We start from the raw sequence: 14,562 nt of genomic DNA on the forward strand, positions 1-14,562 counted from the left end.
AGAGAGAGAGGCGGAGAGAGAGAGAGAGAGAGGCAGAGAGAGGCAGAGAGAGAGAGAGAGGCGGAGAGAGAGAGAGGCGGAGAGAGAGAGAGGCAGAGAGAGAGAGAGAGAGAGAGGCAGAGAGAGAGAGAGAGGCAGAGAGAGAGAGAGAGAGGCAGAGAGAGGCAGAGAGAGAGAGAGAGGCGGAGAGAGAGAGAGAGGCAGAGAGAGAGAGAGAGGCAGAGAGAGAGAGAGAGAGAGGCAGAGAGAGGCAGAGAGAGAGAGAGAGGCGGAGAGAGAGAGAGAGAGAGGCAGAGAGAGGCAGAGAGAGAGAGAGGCAGAGAGAGAGAGAGAGGCAGAGAGAGAGAGAGAGAGAGGCAGAGAGAGGCGGAGAGAGAGAGAGGCAGAGAGAGAGAGAGAGAGGCAGAGAGAGAGAGAGAGAGAGGCAGAGAGAGGCAGAGAGAGAGAGAGAGGCGGAGAGAGAGAGAGAGAGGCAGAGAGAGGCAGAGAGAGAGAGAGAGGCGGAGAGAGAGAGAGAGAGAGGCAGAGAGAGAGAGAGAGGCGGAGAGAGAGAGAGAGGCAGAGAGAGAGAGAGAGGCAGAGAGAGAGAGAGGCAGAGAGAGAGAGAGAGGCGGAGAGAGAGAGAGAGGCGGAGAGAGAGAGAGAGGCAGAGAGAGAGAGGCAGAGAGAGAGAGAGAGGCAGAGAGAGAGAGAGAGGCAGAGAGAGGCAGAGAGAGGCAGAGAGAGAGAGAGAGGCAGAGAGAGAGAGAGGCAGAGAGAGAGAGAAGGGGGAGAGGGGGAGGGGGAGGGGGAGAGAGAGGGAGGGAGAGAGGGAGGGAGAGAAAGAGAAAGAGAGAAAGAGAGAAAGAGAGAGAGAAAGAGAGAAAAAGAGCAAAAAGAGAAAGAGAAAGAGAAAGAGAGAGAAAGAGAAAGAAAAAGAAAGAGAAAGAGAGAAAGAGAATGAGAAAGAAAGAGGGGAAGAGAAAGAGAAAAAGAGAAAGAGAAAGAAAGAAAAAAGAGAAAGAAAGAAAAAGAAAAAGAGAAATAGAAAAAGAGAGAGAAAGAGAGAAAAAGATAAAAAGAGAAAGAGAAAGTGAAAGAGAGAAAAACAGAAAGAAAGAGAAAGAGAAAGAAAGAGAAAGAAAGAAAAAGAGAAGAGAAAAAAGAAAAGATTTTTTTGAGTTTATGGTTTCAGGGGAGTCAGGATGCTGTATGGAATACTTAATTATGTACATACAATTGCAAATCATTAGAAATACTGGGCACTCAGCTGAATCTATTTTTAAGGACTTAAAACATCATGAACTACTATCCTATATTAGTAATTATGACAAAAAAATCATTGTAAGTATCAGGCTAGGAAGACAAAAAGAGCATGTACTATTTAATATGGGTAGAGTCAGCTCTCTGAGAACAGAAACTTGCCTCTTATACATTATTCCAAACCTTGGCATCATCATAGCTGCAACTTTATTAAAGACTAAACAGTAAATAAACTAAGACCTCCATGTGATATTCTTGTAATAGCAAATACAAGAAATAAATTGTTTTGATGGGTCAGCTCCACTTTCAAGGCTCTTTAGAATCTCCTTCGATGGACTTACAAGATTTGAGTCGCATTTATTCATCATCTGCTCATCAGGAACGGAGGGACTCAAGATAGGGAAATCTGGCATGGTAGTTCTACATTAGTGTACAGCTGAACTCATGAAAGCTTGAGTGACAAGGTTCACTGGTGGTTGGGCTAAAGCCCAGGGTTTTAGGACGTTGCTGATATTTTTTATTTAGCACTCTTAGCCAAGTAGAACCTGTCAGTGTGGGGTTTGAGAACTTTATGTAAAAACTTGAAGCAGGTTATGGAGACTGAGTTAATTCAAATAGAATCAGAGGCTAGGACATAGAAACTTGTTAAAGCAATTTACTGAGCTGATTTCTCAGAAATTTTTGGAATTTTAAAGGACTCCAGGAGATCACGTTTGTTGGGCTCCTGAGCAGACCTTTCTTGGTAACATATGGTAAGAGACATGTGAATGATTGAAGCTGTATAGAAAAACAACGAGCAGGCTAGGCGTTGGAAGAAAGAAAATGCTTTCTTCCCCAGCATTTATTTCTCCCTTTTTAGTAGTAGCTCCCATTTTTCATTGGAATCCATCCTTCCCCACTATCAGCCTATGGGACACCATCCAAGGCTCCATGGGGTGGACTCTGCTCAAACACGCGACTCTATATTTAATCACAGCAATCATGACACCATCTCCTTTTGGTTACAGTGACTCAAAGACTAATGGGTGTGACCAGAGTGGATGGTGAGTCACTGGATTTTCTGGGAGGCTACTGAAGAGACTTTCTAGAGACAAACCTAGGAGAGTGTGAGGATGTAGCTACTTTACTACCTTGAGAGTAAAACAGGGAGATTTCAGGCATCATCTGGAAAAGCCTGAGAATGAATATAGTCAGACATTGAAGAGAAACTGAATCCTAGAGGTCCCATTAAAGCCTCGAACCCAGCCATGCTGAATACCAGGTGACCCCCAACTCTTCAGTTCTGTGAGGCAATAAATTCCCTGCTTAATTCCAGATTAGACTCAATCTCTATCACTTAGAACAAAATAATCCTGATTAAATGTACTTGCCCTTGAGATTTGAATGTATTTCAGGATGAATATATCAGGCCACTGTCTCTTAGTTGACCAAATTTCAAAAACTGCTGAGAATAACTCTACAACTGGTGCTTGTGTTGTATGACTCCAGGGGTGCTGTTCAGAGACTACCCAACAAAGAGATTCCCCAAATCCCAAGGAAGGTGCAAGAAGGTATGAACCCCAGCTCTCTGGAATCTAATTCTGGGCAATGAGGCTCTGAGAAATCTATCTTCCAAAAGAGCCACTAAAGTAAAATGGGAGAATCACCAGTGAACTAAACCTGGAATTAGTATCGAGGTATATCCTGCCTGAAAAAGATTTTACAGTTCAAGAATATTTTGTAAGTTAAGTATTACTATTTTCACTTAATCAAAACCGGCATGAAAGCTATAAGTGTACTTTTATGAAACTGTGAGACTTGTTTACATAGTAAAAATATGAATTTTAGGTCATTGGCCCACTACTTTAATACGGATAGTTTTGCCTTACAAAATGAAGGTAGATAATAGCGATGACAGATTTTTTTTTTTTTTTTTTTTTTTTGAGACAGGATCTTGCTCCACCACCCAGGCTGGAGTGCAGAGGCATGATCTCAGCTCACTGCAACCTCTGCCCCGCCATGTTCAAGTGATCACCATGCCTCAGCCTCTGGAGTAGCTGGGGTTACAGGTGCATGCCACCACGAACGGCTTTTTTTTTTTTTTTTTTTTGTAGAGATGGAGTTTCATCATGTTGGCCAGGCTGGTCTTGAACTCCTGACCTCAAGTGATCTGCCCCCATCGGCTTCCCAAAGTGCTGGGATTACAGGTGTAAGCCACCACACCTGGCTGAATTTCTAAGAGATAGAAGTCCTCCCCATAAAAATCTCACAATTTGATCCTAATTGGTAAGTTGAAAAAACTCACTGGAAGCTCAGACTTCTTTAGGAGAGTCTACAAAGCTGAGTGGCAAGGTCTTCCCCATCGTCACGACAGTTACAGGATGACTGGTGGCTCAAATGGATGGCTGAGGGACTCCTAGAACCTTCAACAGCTTTCTCCTAGTCCCCAACTACTATCACAAAATGTCCTCCCCATAATCCCCTAAAATGACATCACTTGGAGTTCCCTTTGTGTTGTTGAACATCTGCAGGTTACTAGCCAGCCGAACCTGAAGGTGGTTACTTTAGCCAGCTGGGTGGATTGAGCATGGAACTGGGGAAAGTGGGAATAGGATATCAAGGGAAACCATGTTCCTCTCTGGGCAGGATTAAATCGGTTGAGGGAAGGAATTGAGAAAGCATGTATTCAACTTTCTTTTCTACCATTTAGAGGCACTTCCATGTTATTTGATCTAACCTTTCATTCAGCCCTTTGAGGTTTTTGTTTTTTTTTGTTTTTGGAGATGGAGTTTTGCTCTTGTTGCCCAGGCTGAAGTGCAGTGGCGCAATCTCGGCTCACAGAAACCTCCGCCTCTGGCATTAACCCCATTTTTACAGATAACTCATCAGTTATGTCTGTGTTTCACAGTGAGATATAACTACAGTGGCTTTTACAAGAAAAGTGTTTATTTTCTCATGTAACCAGCACAGAGGCAGGAAGGCTAGGTACAGCATCACCTGAACAAGACTGAAGTTCTATTAGTAAGAAAGAAGTGGTGAATGGAGAGTGGAGGTACTAGCAGTACCTAGCACAGCTGATGAAAGATTAAGTAGGATACTAAATGTAGATAGCAAATAAATAAAGCCAGGATTTGAACCTTGGACCTGACCCAAAGTCAGTGTACCCCCTCCCATATTATAATGACTCTGGATGAGATCCTAAAACTGGAAGGCACAGATTACCTTAGGTTAAGCCATCAGCATGTAGGAGCAGTTACCAAAATAAGGTCTTCATTTCCACCTTCGTCCTCAGGGCTAATTACCACCGCCATCGCTTTCAGCACCTTATCTACCCTTACGTTGTGATTTGCCTCCACTTTGGTCCTGAGGCCACTCTGGAGAGTGTCTGTCAACTCTGGCCCTGTCCTGTGGAGGCTCCAGGGGAAGTGGTCGTGCAGTAGCATGATCTTGGCTTACTGAAACCTCCCCCTCCTGGCTCAAGCAATCCCCCCACCTCAGCCTTCCGAATAGCTGGGACTACAGGCATGCGCCACCACTCCTGGCTAATTTTTTGTAGTGAGGAAGTTTTGTCATGTTGTCCAGGCTAGTCTCGAATTCCCGGGCTCAGGCAATCCACCCACCTCAGCCTCTCAAAGTGCTGGATTACAGGGGCGAGTCACTGTACCCAGCCAGGATACTTCTTCATCCTGGTAGACGGCCTAATGCCTAAGCATGACCCATGACCAGGTGTCCCTGTCACAGGAAACACTGGCAGAAGCTCTTGTGGCTCTTTTCTGGCCCGAGGCCAGTTTATTCCTACCAGGATAGCCACTCTCCAGGAGAGCCCTGAGCGGGAGGAGAATTAGATTCGGGTATGTTGGTCAGGTGAGACACAGAGGCGACCACAAACAAGATATATGAAATGAGAGAAGCATTATTATTACTTACACATCCCTGAGGGCCGATGGGAAGTCCAGAGACAGCAGAGTGCTCAACTGGCAGGTGGGAAGGGAGAGTGAGGGCTTGAGACTAGGCCTCTACCACGGCCCAAGGGCTTTCCTCTGGGAGCTGTGGATTGGCCAGTTTAAATAAAACAAGTGTGTATGGGGGTGGGGGTTGGGGGGTGGCTTATTTACCTAACTCTGGTGTTGACCTTAGGTTTCCTCATGGCCAGCAGCTGTGGAGTGAGTTGGGCTTTGGGTTGGTGAGATGAGAAACACATGGACTCCTCCAGGCACTGTGGCTCACGCCTGTAATCCCAGCACTTTGGGAGGCTGAGGCGGGTGGATCCCTTGAGGTCAGGAGTTTGAGACCAACCTGGCCAACATGATAAAACCCCATCTCTGTTAAAAATACAAAAATTAGCTAGGCGTGGTGGTGCACGCCTGTAGTCCCAGTTACTTGGGAGGCTGAGGCAGGAGGATTGCTTGAACTGGGAGGAGGAGGTTGCAGTGAGCCGAGATGGTGCCACTGCACTCCAGCCTGGGTGACAGTGTGAGACTCCATCTCAAAAACAAAAAGAAAAAAGAAAAGAAACACATGGGCTCTATCATGCCCCTCTAAGGAGGAAAAGTCACATGTAGACCAAAGGCAGCAGGGTGCGACTGGGTTTCACACAGCTGATGCCGGGTCTGAAAGTGGACACTGAGGCAGCAGCTATATTAGACAAGTGATGGACACCTTGACTAATTGGGTGTGAAGATGACGTTTCTAAAGTTTCTTCCTTCAAGAGAACACATGTGCATTGTCTTGTGCTCAGCACCAGCAGGTGTGGACACCAATCGCTCTTCTCACAAAAGCCATCTTTTTAGTTGCCATTGCCAGGGTTTTGGGGGAACTAGAAAGAAGGTCAGGAAGCTAATTAGGGGAGGGATGCACGCTTATGGAAGATAATGTCATGCTGAACATCGTGATGAAAATGTATCCCCTGAGTCCTTCTTGAAGGGGGTTTTGCTTTTCTAAGTGGTATTAACTTCATCGTGTTTTAGCCAACACTCTCAGGAAAGCATTACAAGAAAGGGTGACTGTGAGGTTTTTTCCTAGATTATGTTGTCAACCTAATTTTACATAAGTCAATAATAAGAAAACGCTGGCAGATGACTTCTATGAGCAGGTAACATTTCCTCTCCTAGTTATCAACATGGCCCAGGTTCAAAATGGCTAAATGTAGGATGGGAATAAGTGTAATGTGCTTCTAAGTTAATTGTTTTATTTTGAAATAATCACAAACTTACAGAAATGTTACAAGTATGTTACAAATAACTCCTTTTTTCTGGATCCATTTGTAATTCACCAACCTGATTCCTATTACCTCTAAATACTTCAGTACCTATTTCCTACAAACAAGGGCATTCTCCTGTAGAAACATGATGTAACTATCAGAATCAGAAAAGTAACCCTTATATATTGTTGCCATCTAAACCTCAGCCTTCCTTCCATTTTAGCCAATTGTCTCCTACGTGTCTTTTATGGCAAAAGGCTCCAGAAGCACTGCAATTGTCACATCCCTTAGGTCAACTTTAGCCTGAAACAGTTTCTCAGTTTTTCTTCGTCTTTTCTGACCTTGAATCTGGGAGATTATAGGTCAGTTACCTTGGGGAGTGTTAATCAATTTGAGTTTTTCTGATGTTTCTTCACAGTCAGATTCAGATGACGCATCTTTAGAGGGAATATCACAGAAGTCCTAAATGCCTCTTGTCAGGTGGTACAGGATTTCCATTTGATGGAAACATCATTGATGATGTTTCTTCGCTTTGACACTTGAGTCAGGTGATGTCTGCCAGAAGTTCCCATTGTAAAGTTACTCTTTTCTCCTCTGTAATTAACAGGTGTTGGTGGAGAAATCGTTTGAAATTATGTAAGTATCCCATTTATCAAACTATATTTTATTCACTTATTTATTTATATCTGAGTGGATTTACATTTCCTATTTTGTTCAACGGGTTGTAGCCTTTCATTGTTATTTAGTTTGTTGCACAAATCGTCCCATTTGGCCAGGGAGGGCCCTTTCCAGCCAGCTTCTAGTCTTTGAGATGGTTCCATCATTCTTTGATCACTTCCTTTTCTGGCTCAAGATGTCCTAGGCTCATCTTTTCTTTTCCCAACCCTGAAATCAGCCATTTCTCTAATAAGCCCTGGTTTCTTTTAGCGGAAGGTGATTTTTAGAGATCGAGATCTGGGTATTAGGATTATCACTACTCCTAGGCATCTCAGCTGACAGAGGTAGGCACTGGATCTGTGTTACAGTAGGTAGCTAGGCAGGCATGAGCAGGGCAGTGGAGGACTCCCCCTCAACGCACACCAGGAGGGTCAGACGACCATCAGGTGATGGTCAGGCGGCTGTTAACTGTTTCTCTAAATAACTGGTCACAGCCAGCGCCAGGGAGAGGTAGTCTCCTAATAGATAGAAAACACCTGAGACTGGTCAGCAGCTTCCCAGTAAGATCTCAGGAGTGGGATGAAGTAAGGCAAGATCCCGGAAGTATGCCAGTGTATAAAACCCCAGGTCAACAGGTCAGGCTGCACATTTGGATTCTCAAGTTGCTCACTTGGCCCTCTTACAAGCTGCACTTTCCTTTCCTTCCTGTTCTAAAGCTTTTTAATAAATTTTTACTCCTGCTCTGAAACTTGCCTTGGTCTCTCCTTCTACCTCATGCCCCTCAGTCAAATTCTTTTTTCTGAGGAGGCAAGAATTGAGATTTGCTGCTGGTAACTTGGGGGTAACTTGGATACCTGCCACCACTAACATCTGTGTGCACACGCACATTTACAGCTACATTTATACATCTATGGATACGGAAAACCATGGATTCACACTGATACATTGAATTCCCATTCAACACATGGCTTCCTTCTCATTTTCTTCCTCTCCACATTTGTGACTCCTTTCACCAATGGTGAAAAATCTCGATTCCATATGATTAATATATTTTGTATTTTATCAAATCCCCTGGATGTAACCAACCTCCCACCTGACCCGTCGCCATGTGCTCCCTTGTACTCACCTCTTGTGGGTTCTAGCTCTCTATAGCTGAGCTGCCCCTACAGGGATGCCTTCCTCACCCAGCTTGGCTCTGACACCGTGCAGCAGCCCCCTGACTTCCACCCTCTTCTCCCACTGCCTGGCATCCTCAGCTTAGGGCTTGATTCCCTGTGCTGGGCCATTCTCGTCGGGGACACTGTCCGTATTTACTTGGGCTCCAATACTCTGTAGGACTTGAACATACCATGCTGAGCTGCCCCTCTGCAGGACTGCCTCCTTACCCTGTTCTGATGCAGGCACTTTACTCTGTACCATTGTGGTTCCCTTCACCCTGGCACCCCTACAGTCTTCACTCTGCCCTAATGACTTTAGCACTGAATTGTTCAGGAAGGAAAGAGAATTAGAAAGAAGTCATGATTTGGATTAAAACATTTTTAGAAAATAGCTTTGGAACCTGAAATGAACCATGATCTTTGATTTGAAAGAAAGAAAAAGAGGGGATTTTGGAGGCCTCCAGGCCAGTGGTCTTTTCCTCTGTTGAGGGCAGTGGATTAAGTGGTATTTATGTGTTTAAAGGAGCAGATCCCTGCACAGTAGAAGTGCTTTTCCCCCTAATGGGTAAAGGAGACAATAGGTCTAGAGAATGCCCACGTTGGTCTAGCGTTGGAACAACAGAGGGAGTACATCAGCTTAGTTTGTTAACACCAGCTGCACCCATAGTGGATGACCACACACATCCTTCAGAGAGGCCTCAGGACCTCCTGGCCCATGGCTGTGGCTTCTGTAGCTGCCCTAACAACTTGACCCTCAAAGATTCTTTTCTTCTGCCACATAAAAGATAATCTCATAGGAGGCTTCATCATTTGTCTTCAAAGCTTTAAAAATAAATTTGGGCATTGTGTTTAGTGCACTACTTATATGAAACCACTGCTGTTTAGAAGAGTAGATTTAAATATTATTCATGAATTCTGTGAGAATCTAGATGGTTGTTTTACACTAGGCAGAAATTTCAAATGATTATTATAAAGGAAAACATGAGTCTTTTAAAATAACTTGGTATGTTTATTTAGATACACAGGAGGTAATGGAAGTCTGTATTAGTATGTTTTAGCAAAGCCTTATCAAGATGGACGCTGGGAACTCCTGACACAGTGACTGGCCTCTCAGGCTGTGTACCTGGCCTGTCCTCAGGCAGAGCACAGCACAGCCTAATAGCCCCTCTCAAGAAACAGCAATGAGGAAGGAGTTCGTGCTATGTCTGCAAATTCCCCAGGGGAAAAGGCTTGGTTTGTTTTAGAAAACATATTTGCTTGTTTTTATATTTCTAGAAAAGATTAGCAAAATTCTTGCCCTTTAGAGTTTTTAAAAAGGTAAAATAGAATTGTGATTGGGGGAAATGTTAGCACTTAGTTTCTGTTTTGAGTAAAATCATAAAGCAAGATTCTCCAACCCACGGCCCACAGGCTGCATGCAGCCCAGGATAGCTTTGAATGTGGCCCAACACAAAGTCATAAACTTTCTTAAAACATTATGAGATTTCTGTTTGCATTTTTTTTTTTTTTTAAAGCTCATCAGCTATCATTAGTGTATTTTATGTGTGGCCCAAGACAATTTTTCTCCTTCCAATGTTGCCCAGGGAAGCCAAAAGACTGGACACCCTTGTAGGTCAGAACACTCCTCACCTCAGAGGGGCCTCCTTCCTGCAGGGCCAGCGAGGACCTGTGAGGCTCTGCTGGGACGCGGACGCAGACGAGCTGCCACACCTCAGCCTCACTCCCTCGTGAGCCCTGAGACCCAGGAATGTGCACGACTAGAGACTCCACTCTTAGTTTGAGGGCTGGAAGCAGTGGGATCATGGGTGGGTATTTCCAGGTCCTATAAAAATAGAGAATTAAGGAAAACTGAAGCCCTTCAGCCAGCCTCAGGACCCCAGAGTCCTGTGTTCTCTGTTCCATTGTGATCAAAGAACCAAAGTAAAGTGTGTCCTGAAAGGTCACTCAGCCCTAATTATGGCAGGACTCAAAACAGGGAAAGAAAGTAGTGGTCCTATGACAGAATAGCTTGCTTATAAGGTGGCTTTGTAAGCAAAAACTATGAATAAATTATAATAAAAAATTTCTACACAAAAATCTTTGAGGATAAATGGAACAGTGTTCACTGAACACTTAAAACACGTACACATGAGGCATAATATCAGTGGATTAACTTTGCTTCAAGAAATAACAGAGATCATGCAAGTCCCTGTGTGGTTAAGATTTTTGGCAGAAAAATTAAGCTATCTTTGTCCAAACTTTAGTGTGTATAAGAATCTCCCAGGAAACTATTTATAATGCAGATTCCTCGACCCCACCCCCAGAGATTGCTTCACATGTCCACGGAGCAAACTGTAATAGACAACAAATCAGGGAGAAAAGAGAAAGGGTATCATAGGCGGCCAGGACTGTTTAGTGTGATGCAGGCCTAGGGAGCCCAAGTCCCTCATTGTTGAACTGCAGATAGCCGGGAGAAAGGCATGGGTGTACGTCTTTTGAAAAGAACAAATTTACTGAATTATAAAAGTAATATAACAATGTTACATTCAGTTCGAGAAAATAAACAACTAATCCTATTATCCAACTACTCTAACATGTTAACTCTATTATTACCTCATTCTCATCTTTTTAACAGATGCCTAATTTTACATAATCACAGGACAATTTATAAATCACATACATTTATAAATTGTCTCCTCCTTTCCTCTCTGTTTTATTGCACATAAGCCCTATTCCATGTCTCTTCCTGGTCTCCCTAATCATAATCGTAATGAGCTCCATGTTGTCCTATTGGTTTCACAGTCACTTACTTTATCATCATCCAACTGTTGAATGCTTACTTTGCTTCCAGCGTTGCCATGTTGAATTCCTTCATTCCTAGAACCCTTTGACCTTCTGGATCCAATCCAAAGGTAGATTCCCTTCATCCTTGGGATCTGTTTTTTTTAACCCACTGAATGCTCTTCTCTTGTGATCTTCCTCTCAAGTCAGGGCCCAGGCACAGCCTACTGGCCTTGAGAGCAGTGCTGCGAAGGGCTGGGGGCAGTGGAATTTTCACCGAGCTCAACTACTGAAGGATGCTAACAAGGACGGGGATTTTTTTTTTTTTTTCTGTGCTAGAGACCGTCCAGATCTCTGGAATAATTGTAAAAAACAAACAAAAATGAACAAATAGGAATCTCTCAGGGACCAAAGAAGAGCTGATAGAATTAAAGAAAGGAGACTTTTTGGAATGAAAGGAAAGGAGAAAAATGGAAAATAAAACACAACCTGAAAGCTTGAAAAATGATAACAGCTAATGCTTATTGAGTGCTTTTTGGGACTTTGAGGGGTCTGAGGAAATGGTGTCCCTCTTTCCTGATCAACTTCTAAACAAACAGGGAGACAAAGGAGTGGTAGATGGTGGCCAAAGCTGCACCTTTGTTACTGATATAGGCAGAGGAAGGAAACAGTTTATTTCTGTAGGCAAATGCTTTTCTCCAGGGCCACTTCTAGAGTGCACAAGGTCCTGGGTAAATATTTTTGTTGGGTTCCTGTCTATATAAATAATTCGACTGAAAAATATATTACAAAATTCATGAGCCCATTAGTGATACTGTGATTTGTCAATGAAAATTTAGATCAAATAATGAGTGAAGAAGTCCTTCCATGTGGAAACAAACATCAGGAATAGGGAAGACGTGTTCCTACCCAACACTGACTATGTGGCAGATCCTAAATACTTGATGGATGTCAACTCCCTCATAATAACCCTAGATAGACAACCATCTGTCCATGTTTTATAGATGAGGCAACAGGTACATGGAGGTTGAGTTAGCTGCTCAAGACTTCACAGCTAGAACATGGTAGGACTAGGATTTAAACTCAGCCTGACTGATGAAGGAAAGAAGGAATGAAGAAGGAGAGACAGGAGAGAGGGAAGAAGGGAAGAAGAAAAGTGAGAAAAGGCAAGTGCCTGTCACCTCTAGAGCAACTGGCAGGATTGTTAATTCCTTCCAACTTGGAGTCTGTAAATAAATATTGCCTCAGCTTCCCTGTTTTTAAACTCAAGAAAATTTGCCCAGAACCCTGAATTTGTATTTCCATTTTATAGTAAAAAATATTCTTTTTGGGTGCAGTCAAGCTCATCTTCACTTTTGTAGAGATCATCTCTGACATTAACAGGTTGCCAGATAATGCTGTTGCTCAATTTATAAGACAAAATGTTCCCTTCATTGTCTTTATTTTTTTACCCAGCAGGTTTCCTACTTTAAGACCAGGAGGCAATTACCGGCTCCTAGTGATAATCAATCAGTGTTGTCATCCTTAAAGAGCTCAAAATTTCATCCTGTACTTCTATTTTCATAAAGTGCTGGCTGCAGAGCAAGCTCTCAGAAATGTCCCTGCTTCCCCACGCCAAGTTTTGGGTCTTAAAACTGACCCAGAACTGAAGCAGAGAAACAGAAACTCAAAAACAGAAGGCTTACTCTGCTTATTTGTCATTATTTTCCCACTTTGCTGGTGGAAGAGTATCTGAGACAAAGCAGGTTGTAGGCAAATGTTACCTATTCAATGAAGGCCATTGTTTCTGATCTCACCATAGCTGCTGCCTTGACTCACAGAGAATGACAGTGAGTACAGGTGAAAGGAAAGCAGGAACAGTATTTGGCATAGTAGAAAAAACTGTTAGTAGTCAGAAGAACTAAATTCAAGTCCTAGCTCTGACACTGGTTGGCTGTGTATGATCCTGGGCAAGTCACTATCACTGTTTCTTCCTTAAGGGAGCTAATATGGTGGTTATTTAGATCATTTTTTGATGATTCTCAGCACAAAGCAGTCAATGAGCAGACAAGGATCTTTCGCCAAGTTGCTTTGGCAACATTCTCTCAGGCTCCGGTTAGGCGCCTGTTCCTAGAGATGATGAGGCTATGGGTATTCATTAACCAAAGGGATTAGCCGTCTGGGATAGAGACCAATTAGGACAGAACAAGATCATGTAGAGTGGATTTAGTGTGAGACACAGCAGGGACCCAACATTTACCCCTGGTCAATCACAACTTGCTTCCTACCCAGGCCTTACTAGTCTGTAGAAATACAACAGGCTTCCTTTGACCACATCATTGTTCTTACCTATTTGCAGGTGTGGACAGTGGTCACTGACACTGTGGACACCATAGGGGCTGGCAAGAAAAAAAAATGGTGGAGGCAGAATTCTGTCTGCAGTGGATATAAAAGTAACATAAATTGCATCTGCTGAGATCAGGTTTTTTTTCCAGGTAAGAGTAAATCAATTTAATGTTCAGGCTCCTCTCCTTAACCTCTTCGGGCTTATTCTCTGTGATTGTTAATACAGATAATTACCAACTTCTAAGTTTTTTGGTCCAAATGTTTAGTGTTTTCATCCCCAATGAAATAATGTTTAAAGGGTTACTGAGCTTGCAAGGTTAGTCTGCAAGAACTATTAGTGATGTCACTAAAATTTATTTTGTTCGTACTTACCTTGAGTATTAACTCACTCACCTATGCAGTAAGCAACACAACAAGGCAGTTAAGGGCATTGGGTTGGAATCCTGACTTCCTTACTTACTTGCTATGTGAGCCTTGGCAGCTACTTAATCTTTTGATGTCTTTGGGGAATTATAATAGTGTTTACTTCTAAGTTTTATTAGGATTATGTGAGGATTAACTAAGCTATTGCACGTACAATGACCCAAAAATGTTCCCAGCACATAGTATGCACTCAATAAATGTTAACTAGTTTACTGTCACTGTGCTGCAACATTATTTTGTATCTCTTCCGTTCTTTATAACCAAAGAGCTTACTTAACTGAAACAGAGGCTCACTCAAATTCTCTCCAGTACTGGCTTGTGTGTGATGTTATAAGGATATTCATGTTTGGTGTGGGTGGCAGATCGGGATAGAAAGTAAAAAGATGCCTGAGGAAAGGAAGGAGCTATGACTACTTCATTCTGGTGTTCCACTGGTCATGAGGTTCAGCTTCCTTCTCTCCCACTGCAGTTGGCTTCTTCTTCAATCCATTCTTAGGTATTTTCTCCCATTCAGTTATTAACTGTTCTTAGTTTCTGCTTCCTCATCACTTTAGCATGTCATGACTACTTACAACTTTAATATCCCTCCTCCTGCAACCCTTTTGCTTCACCTCCCCATTTCCTGTTGGGAATTCCCTATTTCCCAACATAAATTAGTGAGAGAAGCTGATAGGCCTGCCTTATCTCCAGCACCAGGTCGCTGGTCAACCTCTGAATGTAGGAGCCTTGAGTCAGGTGCCCAACAGTCCAATCACCTGTGGCTGGGAGGAGTAGGGTTTGAGGCCTGTGTTATCCCATCCCTTTAGCAGGGGCTATGGT

Source organism: Macaca mulatta, chromosome 6 (genome assembly GCF_049350105.2).
Source record: "Macaca mulatta isolate MMU2019108-1 chromosome 6, T2T-MMU8v2.0, whole genome shotgun sequence".
Lineage (NCBI taxonomy): Eukaryota > Metazoa > Chordata > Mammalia > Primates > Cercopithecidae > Macaca > Macaca mulatta.